This window comes from Acanthopagrus latus, chromosome 1, assembly GCF_904848185.1.
Source record: "Acanthopagrus latus isolate v.2019 chromosome 1, fAcaLat1.1, whole genome shotgun sequence".
In the NCBI taxonomy this organism is placed as follows: Eukaryota; Metazoa; Chordata; class Actinopteri; order Spariformes; family Sparidae; genus Acanthopagrus; species Acanthopagrus latus.
The window spans coordinates 20,260,274-20,275,972 of record NC_051039.1 but is presented as its reverse complement, the minus strand read 5'-3'; the positions used below and the strand labels follow the sequence as shown (position 1 = coordinate 20,275,972).

Genomic DNA, 15,699 nt, shown 5'->3' with positions numbered 1-15,699 from the left:
AAAATTCTATCTCACTCACACTGTCTCAATTTTATCATTTTTTACCATTTTTTGCTCCAGCTATAAAATCAGAATTGAGTGTATTTCTGACTCAAAATGAATAATGTTGAATAGTAAATGGTCTGAAGAAGTACCTCAGATTCAATAATGGTCCTTCGGATAACTTCCGAACTATAACTTGTGCAGGCATGAATGAAACTTAAAAGGTTCAGTACTAATCGGAAAAAAAGTTCAGCTGCCTTTATTTCTGCTGCAGAGTGGGAAACAACTCCTCCGCAATCTTATAGGCAGACGATCTGTTTTTCCCTGAGTCAGCCTTATTTTGCAGACTTAGTTGAGAAAAGGTCAGAAAACAAAGTAAAGTCACGCCGAGCCTCTGCAGCAAATTCCTCAATAAAAACACCAGATTCTCTGTTGGTGTCCGGCTGAGCGACTCAATGAGCGTGACGCTGTGCCACTGTTACACACTGGACCGTGTTCAGTTAATTAAATACTCTGGCCAGGCAATAACATCTTTTAGTTTTTGATGCCCTGCAGCTTGTTCACATTATTCACGCAAGTAACTGACTGTAAGCCGCACTTCTGTCTGCTTTTGATCTTTAATCTTCTAAATCCAAAGCTTCTGTTGGTGACAAAAAAGCCAGGAAGGAGTAGGAAAGATATGGAAATGAAAGAATGATTTCAAAGAGGGAGAAAGGGAAGCTGACTGGGAGTGAGCGCCCGAGGAGCATCAAAGGAGGACAAGTTGAGGAGTTTTAAAGAGAGCGAGGGGCCGGAATTAAATCAAAGAAAGAGAAAATGGACACAACTGGAAATGTTCGACTACAGATTCTGAGTAAGAGAGCTGGAAGATAAGGTTTAATGAAGCGTGAACGGTAAGAAAAAGATAGTTTGATGGAGGCCATCGATGCTTATAACTTTGTCCAGCGTTACAGGCTCAGAGTGAGCGAGGCTGCACTCATTGTTTTCTGCTCAGTCACTATACGCTCCTCCACACGTGTGCTAAAAAGTAAAAGGAGTCTCAGTGAGAGTGCGAGTAGGGCACCGCTAATGAAGGAGAGCTAAAATCAGCTGTATTCCCCTAGTTTCCACATTTCCTCTTTCCCTGACCTTTACCTGCCCCGGCTGCTGGCTGTGCTGTGAATTGCTGTCAGGGAGAAATGTAAGGTGCTCACCCAGAATAGCTCCCCGAGGGGGCTGAAAAACGGTGTCACAGCCTAGCTGCCGCTGCAATTCTCTGATGGATACGCACATTTTGCCAGTATGTGCTAAAATAAATGAAACAATTATGCAAAGTCCTGCAGGGTCATTAGACCAAGCATGGTGGAAGAATGCTAAAGCAAGCAGCTACAACACATACTATCACAGGGGGATTTGAATAGTTGGGGCATCTACGGCTTCCCGGAAAGCCAGTTTTGTGATAATGTGGGATGCTTCACGAAATCTAATAGAATAAACATCAAAAATAGAGACTAAAAGCTGGCGAGAGCAGCTTTTTTAAGGTTGAATCCAAGTGAAAAATAAAAGGACACGAAATTCCCACTGTCCCATAATTATGTCATAGTGGATGTAGTAGGGTCAAGTGTGCTGACTCGGATTAACATCCCTTTTCATGTTTTCATGCAATCCAATATACTAAGCATGTTTAAAATCTTGCATTTGTAGAAATGAGCTAATAGTCTGTTGAAAAAAACACAATTCAATATTTGCCACAATATTTAGGCATACTCAACGATATATTTCTTGTATCAAATGAGCCTCAGTGTTCTTATGAGGTGTGTCGATGACCTTTTTTTATGCTCAGTAGAGCTTTCAGTGGCCAATTGTCCCCCGGTAATCATTGGATAAGAGTAAAGAGGCTTTAACGGGCTGCAGGACAAGAGTGATGAATTAGAACAGCTTTTGATTGATTTGGAATAATTCAAGTATGGTACAAGGAATGAAAATCCTCCTTTCTGCATTTCATTCTCATACTTCTTTCTCCTACTGATTTAAGACTTGCAATTTGATGTAGGGAAGATTCCCCAGCTGTATTTAGAATATGGAAACAGCCATGAATCCTGGGCTCGGCTACGCTGAAACCAAGGACGGATAGATCTGAAAATACTTTGTAATACAGTAAAAGACCAGCCGACTGGTGAATGCATGAGTTCAAACACAAACTGACAGTGCCTAGACACACATGCTCAAAAAACACACTCCCACAATCATCAAATAGACAACCAGCGAATGTTGCATAACATGAAACACTGTCAATCTGAAAAAATAAACACACATTCCTCAGCTCATTATATTCACAAGCTAGTCATTAAAAGGGTAAAAACCCTGCTGCAGCACCTGGACCCTGTATCCTCTGTGGTACTGCAAACTAGTTTCACAGTGAAACTGTGGAAGGGCAGCGATGCAATGACTCACTTCCTGTGTGTCTATTCGCCGCAAGACCGCCAAGTCTCCAGACAACGGTATACGTGAGGTATCAGAAAAGGACACACACTTTACCAACAACAAAGACACAACCGAGAGAGAACGGAGAGAGGAGTGAGAGAGGCATTACCAGGGTTATGTGAACACAAAATTCCCCCAATGGAATGCCGGACACAGCAGCAGGTAAAGATCAGGCACAAACACTTATTAAGGCACTGAAGGCGTGGCTGACCTCTTCCACGGCCAGAAAAGTGTCTGCTTTTCTGTCTACTGGTGTCAACTGATTACACAGTGACAGCAACGCAGACCCACAGTATCAAAGAGAAATCTCTGGACGTTTGTTTTTTCGCCCAAACAAATACTTGACTAATTCATTCGTCAATCAACGGTAAATTTCTCTGCAACTATTTTGACACCATTATGCAGTTTTAGAGGGAGCCGCATGGTCTAACTGTTACAGCTGCACAGTATCTCAACCGAAAACAATCGTTTTATATTGTAAGATCAGATTAGTGAGTTTTAAGTGCGCTGGTAGGCATGTTTTTGAACTTTGGACAAAACCAGGCTACACTCATTAGCTGTTCGCCCTTGCCTCCATTAATCCCAAGCTCAGGTTTTATTTCAAAGACAAAGACTTGAGACTTGAGAATGTTACAAGTGACCTCATTCAACTCTTTGGAAATAAAGTAATTGAGTGTGTCCTCCTTAATTCATTTGCGGTAACAGTTTTCATGGGAACTTGTGGGCGGCAGAAAGAAGATGTAAATACAACACTGACATTGTATTTACTTTATCATCTCTTAACTCACGTTTGATGTCTCAAACAGCCCTTGAGGGAAATTTCTCATTCTTTAGCTGTTACATGCTCCACTATGTCCATGCAGCTAATTGCCAACTGTGTTTGTAAGTCATTTGATGCAGAGTACAAAAGCTTACAGAGGATTTTTTTCTAACCAAAGCAGTATCCATGTCGTTATCTTATTATCGAGCTAATTTGATTTAAGCTTCCGAAATGTCACCAAACAAAGAAAAGAAAGAGAAAGGTGAAACAGACGCGTTTCCAATCAATTGGCTTGGTGTGAGAAAACTAGGCTATGCAAAACAGATTTTCTCTAGAAGTTGGTGGGGTAGGCCAAGTCATGCATGAATGTAATATACATAGAAAGAAGAAGTAGAGGCTGGTGAAAGACGTACACTTTATAAAGCTTTGTGGGAGAACTGCAGAGTCAGGTGATGATTCTCTGGGGGTTCATTCATGACTACAAGCAACCCCCTCCAGATAACAAGTAGTCGTGTCATACATTGTTAATATAAAATAATTAATTATAGACTCCTTGACGGCCACTTGTGCTTACATCTTCCTAGACCATCTTGAGCAGCAGTGGAGCAGAACCAACAAGCCACTAAAAAGTTCAGCAGAAGTTGGTGAGCGCGAAGCTGTCATGTCGCAACATTATGAAATGCATCAAGCTAAAGGACATTTGCGGAACACTCGCAGCACAGATAAGGGACGCTCTGAGCGTCTGCGGGATCAACCCTGAAATGACCTGGACACAGTGTGAGGCTCTGAACGGCACAGCCAGTGCTTCAGTTCTGAACTTAATTACTAATCTTCATCTGTTATCTAACACTGGTAACAGCAGTAGCCTCTGTTTAGCCATGCACGAGGAAAGTGCATCAGTACATTCATTCAATAAAAATGAGGTCTGTGTTTTAGTGGTAAACACTTTCTACCAGTAATATGATAACTTCTGAGACAATTCAGTTCAGTCACAATGAATTCATTATAGGGGATGTTGAGAGGATCGCACTGAAGGCGTACAGGCTTTCGGATATGTATGAATCCAAACATGGCGGAGCTTATGTTAGAGAAGGTTACATAATTCAGCGTTTAAAGTGGAAAAAGCCCTCTGCCCATTTGTGTGTTAATTTATTAATGCTGCATTCATGAGCCAAAGTTATAACATTACCTCTCCAATCCCTGACAAGCAACAACCAGAGCAAATTGCATAACGCCTTCTTGTTGCGTCACCTCCCGCCAAGTCAGTCCCTCCTTTCCTAATCCGCCACCACATCAGCTCCATTAATAAAAGTTCACCTTTTCCTTGAAGTCTCGAAAGCAATGCCAGCATTTCTAAAAACAACTCCAGGCTGCAGTGAGTGCGAGCCTGCCAGGTTAAGAGCTACTGTAAATAATGCAGACGAGCCCCATCCCTCTTCTTCATGCCACATATGAAATGAGGGAGGCGAGTGGTGTGGACTGAAAGACACTCAGGACAAGCTGAGGGGGGAATTAAAAGGAGGGCGAGGGAGTTTTTGTTGAGTCCTTTGCTCACACGTGAGGACAAAGTTGCAGAAAATGAGACAGGGGCACAGACAGACAGAAATAAAGACGGCCAGTAAAGTGTGACATCAGCCTATTTAATGTCTGTTCAGACAAGAGATGTCCTTAAACGTTCATTTCGTCATCGATGAGCCATAGAGGTCACCGACTTCTAAAAATACCAAGGCCATGCATATATCGTCTAGGCCTCTCGTGAGGTGCGACAATTATAAATGTTTGAGGACACCGTGATGAATGTGCTCGACCATGAATGACCAAAAACAGACGGCTCTGTAAGAGGGGAGGTTTGCACAACAACAAATAAAAGCTTGTACTGACTGGCTGAATAGCCCTGTTATTTTCCCCCATAGAAGCAAAACAGGCAATCACTTGAGAGAACGCCGCAGCGCTCAAGTACTAGTCACTCTGTTTCTTGTCTGGAATCTTCACAGCGTGATCGATCATTTAGCTACATGACGCAGCCAGCACAAAGAGGCCAGTGTTCGCCTTGTCTTTATTCAATTTGTCTGATGACAAGGCACTCTAGTTTGTTGTTACTCATTAATCAATGACCATAAACTGGGGTGTGTTGTCATCATCACCCCCTATTAGAAGGTTCTGGTCTAGGTACCTGAAACCCAAATAAATACAAATTATCGCCCCCCCCCCCCCCCCCCCCACACACACACACACACACACACACACACACAAAATGTACAAACGCCATGTATTTATTCTGAATGGAACCACTGTGTAAAAGATTGGTTTGCTACAAACACAGCTGAGGCACACAGACTCACTAGTTGCTGCTAGTTTTGACAGTCAGGTGAGATATTTCTAGTCATGTCAGACAGAGTCAAGACAACCTAGTTTTCATTTGGTTTTATTGAACATACCATATTCACCTGGACTGGAAGTCTGAAACTAATTAAGTACACATTTCTTCTTCTAAACTAAAAAATTTGGAAGAAAAAAAAAGGGGGTGGCAGTAGTTCAGTCGTTAGAGACTCTTGGCTTGGGGATGGGAGGGTGGCCGGTTCAAGTCCAGCTACAGGCCACAATATGGAAGTGGACTGGTAGCTGACGAGGTGCAGTTCACAAGTTCAAGTTACTGCTGAGGTGATGTAAAAATCACTGACAAATACATTTTCTTCTTCTTTGTAGTCTCATGCATTGCTTCATTCTAAAGGGTTTCCATGTCCAATATTCGCTCTTTGACATTTGTCACAGACAGCACTTGGTATGATGGCTCTACACACAAACATACAGTATACCTGAGCTGTGGTGATGCCTTCAAGTGACAAATGCAATAATGCAATGCAAGAACATTTTCGTATCTCAAACGGCCTTTTCTTTTGCTGTGAGGCGTGCGCATTCAGATTTCCAAGTAAGTGCCAACAACGCTTAACAGCACAGTTTTGGCGTCAATTCCATTCATAAACTGGATCAATACAACCCATTAATGTGTGCGTTTGTTATATTTGGTCTTCAGCTAAACTGCTAACTGTTTGGATCCATGTGAACAATCAAATGCAATATTTTTCTCAATAATGATATACTCAACAGCTGTCGTTAGGTATCTATTTTGAAAAGAAAAGAAAACTGATTTTAAAATTTGTGGTGTAATTGTGACGGACTGATTGACTATTGATTCGAAATTAGGTGTTCAATAACACAATCAACTACAATTATAGAAAAAGAGATCATCAAGGTGGGTTTTTAACTTAGTGAGAGATCATTTCACATTTTCTCCCACTTATTTGAATTCAACACATCTGGGACTCACCCTTAGAAACAGAACAAGTAGTTTCATTAGACATCATTTAAATCATTCACACTTGAGTTATTTTTCAATTTTTCAACCCAGTTCATTTTCATCTCATTTGTTTCTGCCCACCTGAAGTGCTTCTATATAATAGCACAGGCCTTGACCAACCAGTAATTCACCAGAAACACAAGTACTTCCATTCATCACACACAACAAAAATGGAAAAAGATCAACCTGTGCAAAACTGCTCACATTTCTACGGGCTTAAAAGAGTCTAGACAAGCTGTCAGACGGCCAGACGTATCACCAGACTGGAGAAACACAATACGAATAAACAAAAGTGCAGCGTTAAGCTGTATCAATCAATATGTGGTCTATCTGGACTCCCTCAGCATTTCTGTGCAATCAATGCTGCTATAGCACCATCATTAAGAAAGTGGAGAAGGGGGAGTAGAAAGAGAGGAGCGTATGATCCGTAAAGCTACAGCACTGTTGTGGAAGGGGTGAGAATGAGGAGGGGAAGAGAATGAAAAGCAAGCAATAATGACTGGATAAGACAGTGGACGAATTTTAAGAGAGGGAGAGTCAGCAGATAGAGAGGAGAGGAACGGAGGAAGGAATGAAACAGTAAGAAGGGAGAGGAGGAGTTGATTAACAGGCTGCATGTTGCTGTATTTCACACACCACAGGCCTCGGCGCACAAAGGATGGAGAGAGGGAACTCAATGAATGAGCGCAATAAACCAAGACAGGCGAGAATGGATGGAGGGATGAGTGGAAATCATTTTCTGTCCATTGAGAGATCATCTCGCTCGTTATTCTGTAAGACAACATCAACCGTCAAACACGCAGCCGCCTCAAGTACTTGGGCTTCGCTGGCACGCTCGGACAAACACAGTGATGGAAGCCTTCTGAATGTACTGTAGGTGGATGTGGGATCATAGGTGGGTGGCAAAACACTGGATCAATCACCAGTCACAAGCATTGAATCAGCTCAGCCTGTTGTTGTTCTTGGGGATGAGTTGCACCTAGTTTAACTATTCTAGTCTATAACTTGTCTTTTATGCAACCAACACATCTCTGCTGTCGTTAAATGTTGTGAGATATTACAAACCCGCATTTTGCCATTTTGGTATAATTGGCAAACAATTTGGCAAAGTATGATTCCATCTTAAGACTTGTATTAAGACTAGTTACTGCACAATGGAGGTTTCCCACCAGAAGAAAGTAGCAATATCTCAAGGAACAAGTTAGATTTTGCCAAATAAGTAAAAGATATTTTTCAATAAAAGATCATTATTTTTTATTCAGCTTGTATTATTATATTCCACTAAGCCTACATCACCTTTTATAGGGAACCTTAGCAGAAGGAGCAGAATAAATGACCTCCTGCATGCAGAAGACCTCGGCATCAGCCAAAGAGTCTTGTGAACAACAAAAGTATCAGTGAGGACATAATTAACCAGCACTGCTCCTCTGCAGCCAGGTCAGTACACCTCTCAATTTGAATGTCAATGTGAGGCAACAGCTACATTAATAGCTCTGCTAATCACTGTGTTCCACTTGTAGAAGGCCATATTAATGCCCTCCAGGAGCACCACAGAGAGACCATTTTGTGCTTGGCTGGTACCTAAACAAGGCCAACTTCTGATCCAACCTTGGAGGAAATAATAAAACTGTTCTTACCCCGGAGCTCAAGTCATTTTAAATGCTCAATTTCTGCCTGAAAGGATGAAATAGCGACGTAGAGGATGGCTAACACTTGAAAATATTCCTCAGCTCACAGCTTGTATAAATGAGCTCAATGTGCTTTCCATGGTTACCTCGTGAATGAGTCAGTGTGGTGAAGTATGTATGTACATAGTGCTGTAATAATCACATGCTGAGGACCTGTGGTAACTCAAGCAGAATGGCAGGCTATCATTTTATTAATAGCTATTTAAAAAAAACATTGCCTACTGGCATGCAGCTCACACAGTGAGAGTGTTGGACCCAAATATCAGATCAATTTTTTTTGAACTGCGCTTGTGAAACATGGCTCAGACCAGATAAAATTAAATATTAATGGGAATTTACATAGTCAAAATCATTCCATTCCTTATGAATCATTGTTGTTGTTGTTTTGTTGATATCTAAGTTAATTTTAGTTCATGGATCTGGGTGGCCTATCCAAGTAAACTGCATGTGTGGGAAACACTGACTTGAACACAGTAGAAAGACAACATATTCAGTGTTTAACCTCATCAGTTTCAATGATTTGTATAAATATATGCATATTTGGAATCTGATGGCTGCTACAAGTTGGGACAGAGGCAACAAAAGATTGGAAAGTTGATTCACTCATTCACAAGCAAAGATGGGGCGAGGATTACCACTTTGTTGTATTAGAGTATATTATAACTACATGGGCTCAGGAAAGATTTATAAAACTATCATCAGTAAACGCAGGTTGATGTCAACGATTGCATTCAAACCAGAGTGGTGTTGATAAGCACCACAGGTATGAATACAATTATAGCGATACCCAGTAAGATATCAAAGTTTTTCAACCTCCCACAGATATCTCGGTGTCATAGTTGATGCTCAGGCAGGTTGAGTAAGCAAAATTCTGGGTAAATCGTGAACATCAAACAATTTAAAAAAAAAACCTTGTGCTTATTACATCTCTTTAATCAGCCCCCACCCCCACCCCTTGCCCCCACAAGCTCTGGGCACTTCATGATGGATGGCTGCATTAGCGGGGTGATAGTGGCTTGAGTAATGGAGGGAGGTGGCAGGAATGTGGACAGGGGTGCAATATTGGACTAAGCTGAGACGACCGATATCAGGATACGAGGGGGAACGTGAGAAGAATAAAGCCTCTCTCACTATAGGAACCCACCGATAGATTACATCTATTTAAAAAAAAAAAACAAAAAAAAACTCTGATTCCACATCTTTGGATAGACGAGTGCTCTTTTAACTACTTCTGAAGGTGGCACATCAGTAAATTAGTAGGAATAAAAACCCTAAATAGGAAACTAGTGTGCTTTACTCTTTGGCTGATTTTTCCCTTTTGACTTTCAGTGGCTCAAATAGGTGATCCCACAGGGAACTTCATGGGGCCAGACAGGTTATCCAGTTTCTAACATCCTAACCATTTGTTGCTGCATTAACCAGCGATGTTGTCAGCCTGTCCTGTGAGAATAGTGCCTGAAATCTGTGTGACACTTACAGAAGCTGGATTAGAAACTAGATAGATCAGAAACAAGAAGCTGCCAGAATGGTTTACCAAAAACATTTTTTTTTTTTTTTTTAAATCAGCCCGTGGTCTAACACACATTTTTAAAGCCAAAATTCACAACGCACCCACATTCAAACCACGCAGTCTTTCTCTCACTGCAACTTCTCTAAATCATAAAAATGAGTTGCTTCTTCTCTCTAAATAAAAACAGGTCTGTTTGGGGCTTTGTGGCAATGATATAAGGTAATCCGATGGCTTTATAAAGGGGTTACTTATTTTAAGAAGTAAAATAATTTTCCCAACTCATAAAGGAACATTTTAATCGTTCTGTTTATCTGAAAAATTCAGAATCACCAGATATGGAGATGCATGGTTTTTCAGTGGACAGAAATGATATACACTCTGAGAATGCAAATGAATAAACTCATTAATCTCACCTCAGCTCTGTAAACCGTGTAGGTAGGATTACACCAGTTGGCAGCCTCTCCAACATCCATCTATCACACACACACACACACACGCACTCGAATGCATACATACACAATCCTATACTGCTGGCACAGCTATGGACCCATCACTTTGCAGTTTCATTACCTATGATGGCAAAGGCACACACACATTGCTACGAACTCACGCACAAACACACACACACACACACACACACACACACACACAATATTCTCCCCTGTTCTGCACACATTTAATCAACTGGGCAGCAGTGTGCAGTGCAGTGCTCTGGGCTGCTCTCTCTAGATAAGATTATCCTTCAGCTGTAGGCCTGACAGTCAATAGTTGGACCAAGAGTGTAATTAGTGTGTGTGTGTGTGTGTGTGTGTGTGTGTGTGTGTGTGTGTGTGTGTGTGTGTGTGTGTGTGTGTGTGTGTGTGTGGGTGTGCGTGTGTGCGTGCGTGCGTGCATGAAGGCAAGAAAGTACGGAGAAAGGGCAAACGAACAAGACAATAATAAGATGGCGATGATAGCGTATGAGTGAGAAAGAGAAATATACTTTATCGGTGTTGCTCAGGCTGGAAAAACCTGAGCAGCAGAGACACAACGCAGCAGGACAGAGAAGCATGTGACAATCCTGTCCTGAAAAACAAGCCTCATAATTCTCCAAACCTTCCCTGCTGTCTTCCCAAGGGTAGAGTTTGAGAGTATGAGAAAAATAAATTACTGTATGTGTTTGTCTGCAGAGGAAGACAACCGTTGTCTGTGTTTGCGCCAGCTTATAACACTGGCACAAGAGGTTTAACTGAGAGGTTCATAACAATGTCTGCTGGAAGCTGGGGGAGTGCTGAACTGTGATTAAAAAAAAATATATCAAATAAAGTTTTCCAATGTGCTTCTCATCCCAGTCCGTCACATCAAGTCTGCTGTGAAAGATCTGAACTTTTCACAGATGTGTTTCTTCAAAATCAACCATGCAGAAGTTAAAGCTGTTGTTTTCATCAACAAGAATACATGTTTGCAATGTAACCCTCCTGAAAACTAGGGATATGTTGAAACTTTACATTTCTTCATGCAATTTTAAGGTTCAACTTCCTATTTTTGTTTTGTGACAACGTTGTACTTGTCATCTGGGTATGCTCAGGCACAAAAAACACTTGTACAGGGTGAGGGGAAGATTATGTTTTGGCTTAAAATGATCTGTTGGTGTAACGTTTACACATGTTGAAGCAGTTTCCATTCTACATAACTCACTTAGAACCTGCTCAATGTGAAAGGGACACATCCCGTCAGGTTGGACAGTTGTACAGCAAGGAACCAGTGACTGCATGTTCAGTACAAGCCAGTAACACAAGGAATAGCCAAGGCTGATGTGAACGAATAATTACGGGGATATTGTACTTCATTCTGAGGAGGACATGAACGCTTGTATCAAACTCAATAGCAATGCGTCCAAATGATGTTGTGACTAAATTAAGCATCATGGTAGCACTAGCTTAAATTACACCCTTGTGTTTGTATTGGATTCAGGCTAAATAGCATCTGATATCATAATATGGTAATAAGTATCATGTATATATGGCAATGTCAGTAAAACCTGCACAAGTCTGAAATATTACATTTAAATGGGATAAATATTCCAAAAACTGATTCCAACTGTTGTGTATTGATTTTTGATGGCGGGTCCCTTGACCTTTGAGTGAAACAAACTGTGCCGAGGTGCCCACCTGTGACTCAACCTGATACCTGTCAGCTTCAAGTTCCTGCTAATGTGGGATAAAGTGCCGGCCAGCTGAGGCGTACACCGGGGACGCACGTCTCTTCTCAGACGGAGCTATTAATCACCTTGACTATTATTATTCATCATTTCATCACACATGCACACACAGATGATGCACAGTGCACATTAACACTAACAAATTCAATGCCAGAGACAGTTAGAGGGATGTTTTCCTGCAGAGAAGATTTTGGTCGTGACAACATGAAGAAATAGAGAGTGTTGGAGGGATACATTTTTAATCCTTGACTTTGATAAAGTGTCTAATCAATAAAGGATTTTACCAGGTAAGACTCTCAAAAAAATATAAGTTGCTTATTGACAGAAATGCTGCTGTGACATCACTCTGAATTGGTATGCACAGGCGTGTGGATACAGGTTGGCAGATATGGATTGAGTACAAAAGGTAATCTATTACTGGAAACCGGCTGTCCCAGGAGTTGGAGATGAAGCAATACAGACGTGCCAGAATACCCGGCTGATATTTCCACATTAAAATCTCCCTCAATGGCATATTCAAATGCTGGCTTGTCAGGATGATGTTACACCTGTCCGGACCAAAAAATGATGAAAAAATGCTCATAACGGCAAAGGAAGTCGAGTCAAATCCCCGGCCTGTATGAAGCTGGGCCAAGGCCCGGTTAGCTGTTGGCATTGAGGTGAAGGTCATGCTAGTTGTGCTATGAATTGCAGATGGGCGCCCGCAGCTGCTGCAGCCTGTGTGTGTCACAAGAGAGTGGTGTGAAGAGCACTCAGCAACATGCCACCGTGATGTGTGTGTGTGTGTGTGTGTGTGTGTGTGTGTGTGTGTGTGTGTGTGTGTGTGTGTGTGTGTGTGTGTGTGTGTAGCAAGCTGAAGGGGGGCAGAACATATGCTCAATGCTCTCTGTGTGTCATTGGCTTTGTCTTTTTAAAGTGGGCAGATGTACACTTCCATCAACAGTGTGTACGTGCGGATTACTTTGTGAGTGATAATCTGTATTACACTGTGCCCTCACACAAACACACAAACACACACACACACACACACACAAAAACACTCAACACCTCTTTCCTCACCCACCTACAGCAGCAGCACTAAACAATCACTTATCCCAGTGCTTCCTCTACACCAGTTTGTTTCTCCACCAGAGCCTCAATGACACAGACTTTGGCACACTTTCTGTCATTTTCCCAGTGTGAGCAATTATTCAGTTGGCTGTATTCATTAACCTATCACCGAGTCCGCATTCAGAACAATTCATTCCTGCCGACCTACGTATGCCAAAAAAAAAAAAAAAAAAGACGGCTGTGCAAGGCCTCTGAGAGAAACCTGAATGAGGTAAGTGGCAGGTCAGAGCAGCCTAATTAATATCCCACTGCTATCACACTGCATGTGGGTTTCAATTTCATCAAATAAATGAAAATTGATATCAGGGAAGTCAAAAGGCAAATTACATTTCTCACCGGTTTTGATGTTTCAAATTCAAAATTAGCCTCCAGGTACCAGTCAAGTTGCAGTCCCCTTCTTTATGACGCTGTAATAATGCCAAAATAGTGTTTTTTGCAGAACACTATGATGTCACAGTGAAGTTGACCTTGTCATAATTAGCATATGAACACTTGAGTAATGTCCAAAAATGTGTTTGTGAGGTCACAGCGGTCTGAGCTTTGACTGCCAAATTTTAATGAGTTCATCCTTGAGCCCAAGTGGATATTGTTGCCAAAGCTGAAGAACCTCCCTAAAGGCATTCCTGAGAAATCACATTTAACAAGAATGGGAAACGGCCAGCTGGGGACCGACAAGACAAAAAACATAATGCCTCTGTCTATCTAGACTATCACCTGCACGAATGCATTACATTTGTAACTGATGTAAAAGGTTTGCTAATTATTTCAACTCGGTACTGTCCTTTTAGAAGCTACATACCCCGTAAATCGGTGCCTCCCAGCATGAGGACTGCAAGAAGTCGGCACACCGATCTGAAGGGTCTGCTGCTATGTTACATTAAAGCTTTCCTCGATTCTTTGCTTTTATCCTTGAGGTACAGACTGAAAACTTGCAGCACTCCGACATAACCAATTTATGATGGGACTTGATTTTTAATATCCGAGGGAGATGTGCAGCAAACAACAAAAAAACACACAAAAAAGGAGAAGGGGAGCAGAACCCTGAGCACATTAAAGAGAAAAATGGATACGAGGACAGGGGGAGACAAGGAGTAATATGAAGAGTTAGGCAGGACCCAGCCAGAACGGGGACAAGAGAAGGAGAGAGGGGGATAATGGAAAAGAAAGTGAGAGAAAAGGCCCACACCAAGACAAATGAAAGGAGTGATGGAGTGAAAACAAATTTGACAGACAGCAAGAACGGAGTGTTAAATGAAATGTGGAGGGGAAAAAAGGGGAAGTGATGCTCTACATTTAGATGGGACGGGACAGATTTCACAGGGAAGGAATGAGACAGTGAAAAACAGGAATGACAGCGAATGATGGAGAGGCAAGACAATGAGTGGGAAAGAGTGAGAGAGAGACTGAATAAAGCATGAGAGGGATGTAACAAGAGAGAAGCTGGATGGACAAGGAGAAGAAGGATACAGAGGAGGAGGACGGTTCCTGTAGAGCCGCCCTCCTTGTCCTCACTGGCCAACACAGGGACTGTAAATCCCCCCGAAACTTGAGAGGATGTAAACAAACCGTTAGCTCTCCTCTAACGAGGGGAGAACCATCCTAAAACACACACACACACACACACACACACACACACACACACACACACACACACACACACACACACGTGGGGGCATGTTACACAGACACACAAACAAACAGGTGTGAATGTGCACACATGTAAACCATGTGTGCATGCCTGCAGGAGAAAGTACATACAGTACACACATACATACATACGTACATACATACATACATCCATACACACCAAGGACACATACATGAAGTGCTACAGCTCTGCCTCTCGCTGCCACTCTCCCCTTTTTGTAAATGGGACAGAGATCATTACACATTATAAAACCCTCTCATGTCCAACCACTTCTGGAATAAATGACTCACAGTCTGTGCTGGAGCAAAGCGGACCACCGGTTTAGAACACACAGCAACGCCCTTCAGCTAGAGTTGGGGAAATTTCTCTATAATAAAGATGCATCGACATGCCGATGTGGAGGATTCTGCACAGATGCAGAGACGGAGCATAATCGAGTCTGCAGCTTTTGTTGATTGTTGATTGTCAAGCCTCAACTATGCCGTGATGTTCCATACTTTATGTAGGAGGTAAGTTGGAAGAGGCAGAGATCATCTGCGAGCAATGAAAAACACTGAGTATTTTTAAAAACACACAAATTGTTTACAGCTGAATCATGATCAAACTGAATCATGAGCCTAGGGATCTGACTGGTGTTTATTGAAAAAAGGGACACCGAAAACTTGATTTTTTTTTTTGTTGCTATAATACCTTTGTCCCTTCTTTTCGTTTGACTTACTCGACTGGTTCCTTAAAAGGGGCATCATCAGCAGAATATTAACAAATAGCAGTACAAGTAAATCAATTATCAAGCTTTCAACCCGCAAGAGTACCTTCTGAGATAAACGATAATGATACGTATTAGACGAAAAAGTCAGTCACACATATTTAGCCATGATGCTGGCTAAAATGAGAATAGCTTGTGTGATAATAAGTTTAAAGGAACTTTAGGGTCAAACAGAACTACCATATATTCGAGCCAAACAGAGGTTTGAAGAGCT

At 41.8% G+C, this 15,699-nt stretch overlaps 1 protein-coding gene across 4 annotated transcripts in view; it reads right to left on the bottom strand.

Moving 5' to 3' along the window:
- Positions 1–15,699, bottom strand: part of LOC119022564 (cytoplasmic phosphatidylinositol transfer protein 1-like) — a 75,696-nt gene that overhangs the window by 20,354 nt on the left and 39,643 nt on the right. The gene's annotated exons all lie outside the window — the stretch shown is intronic.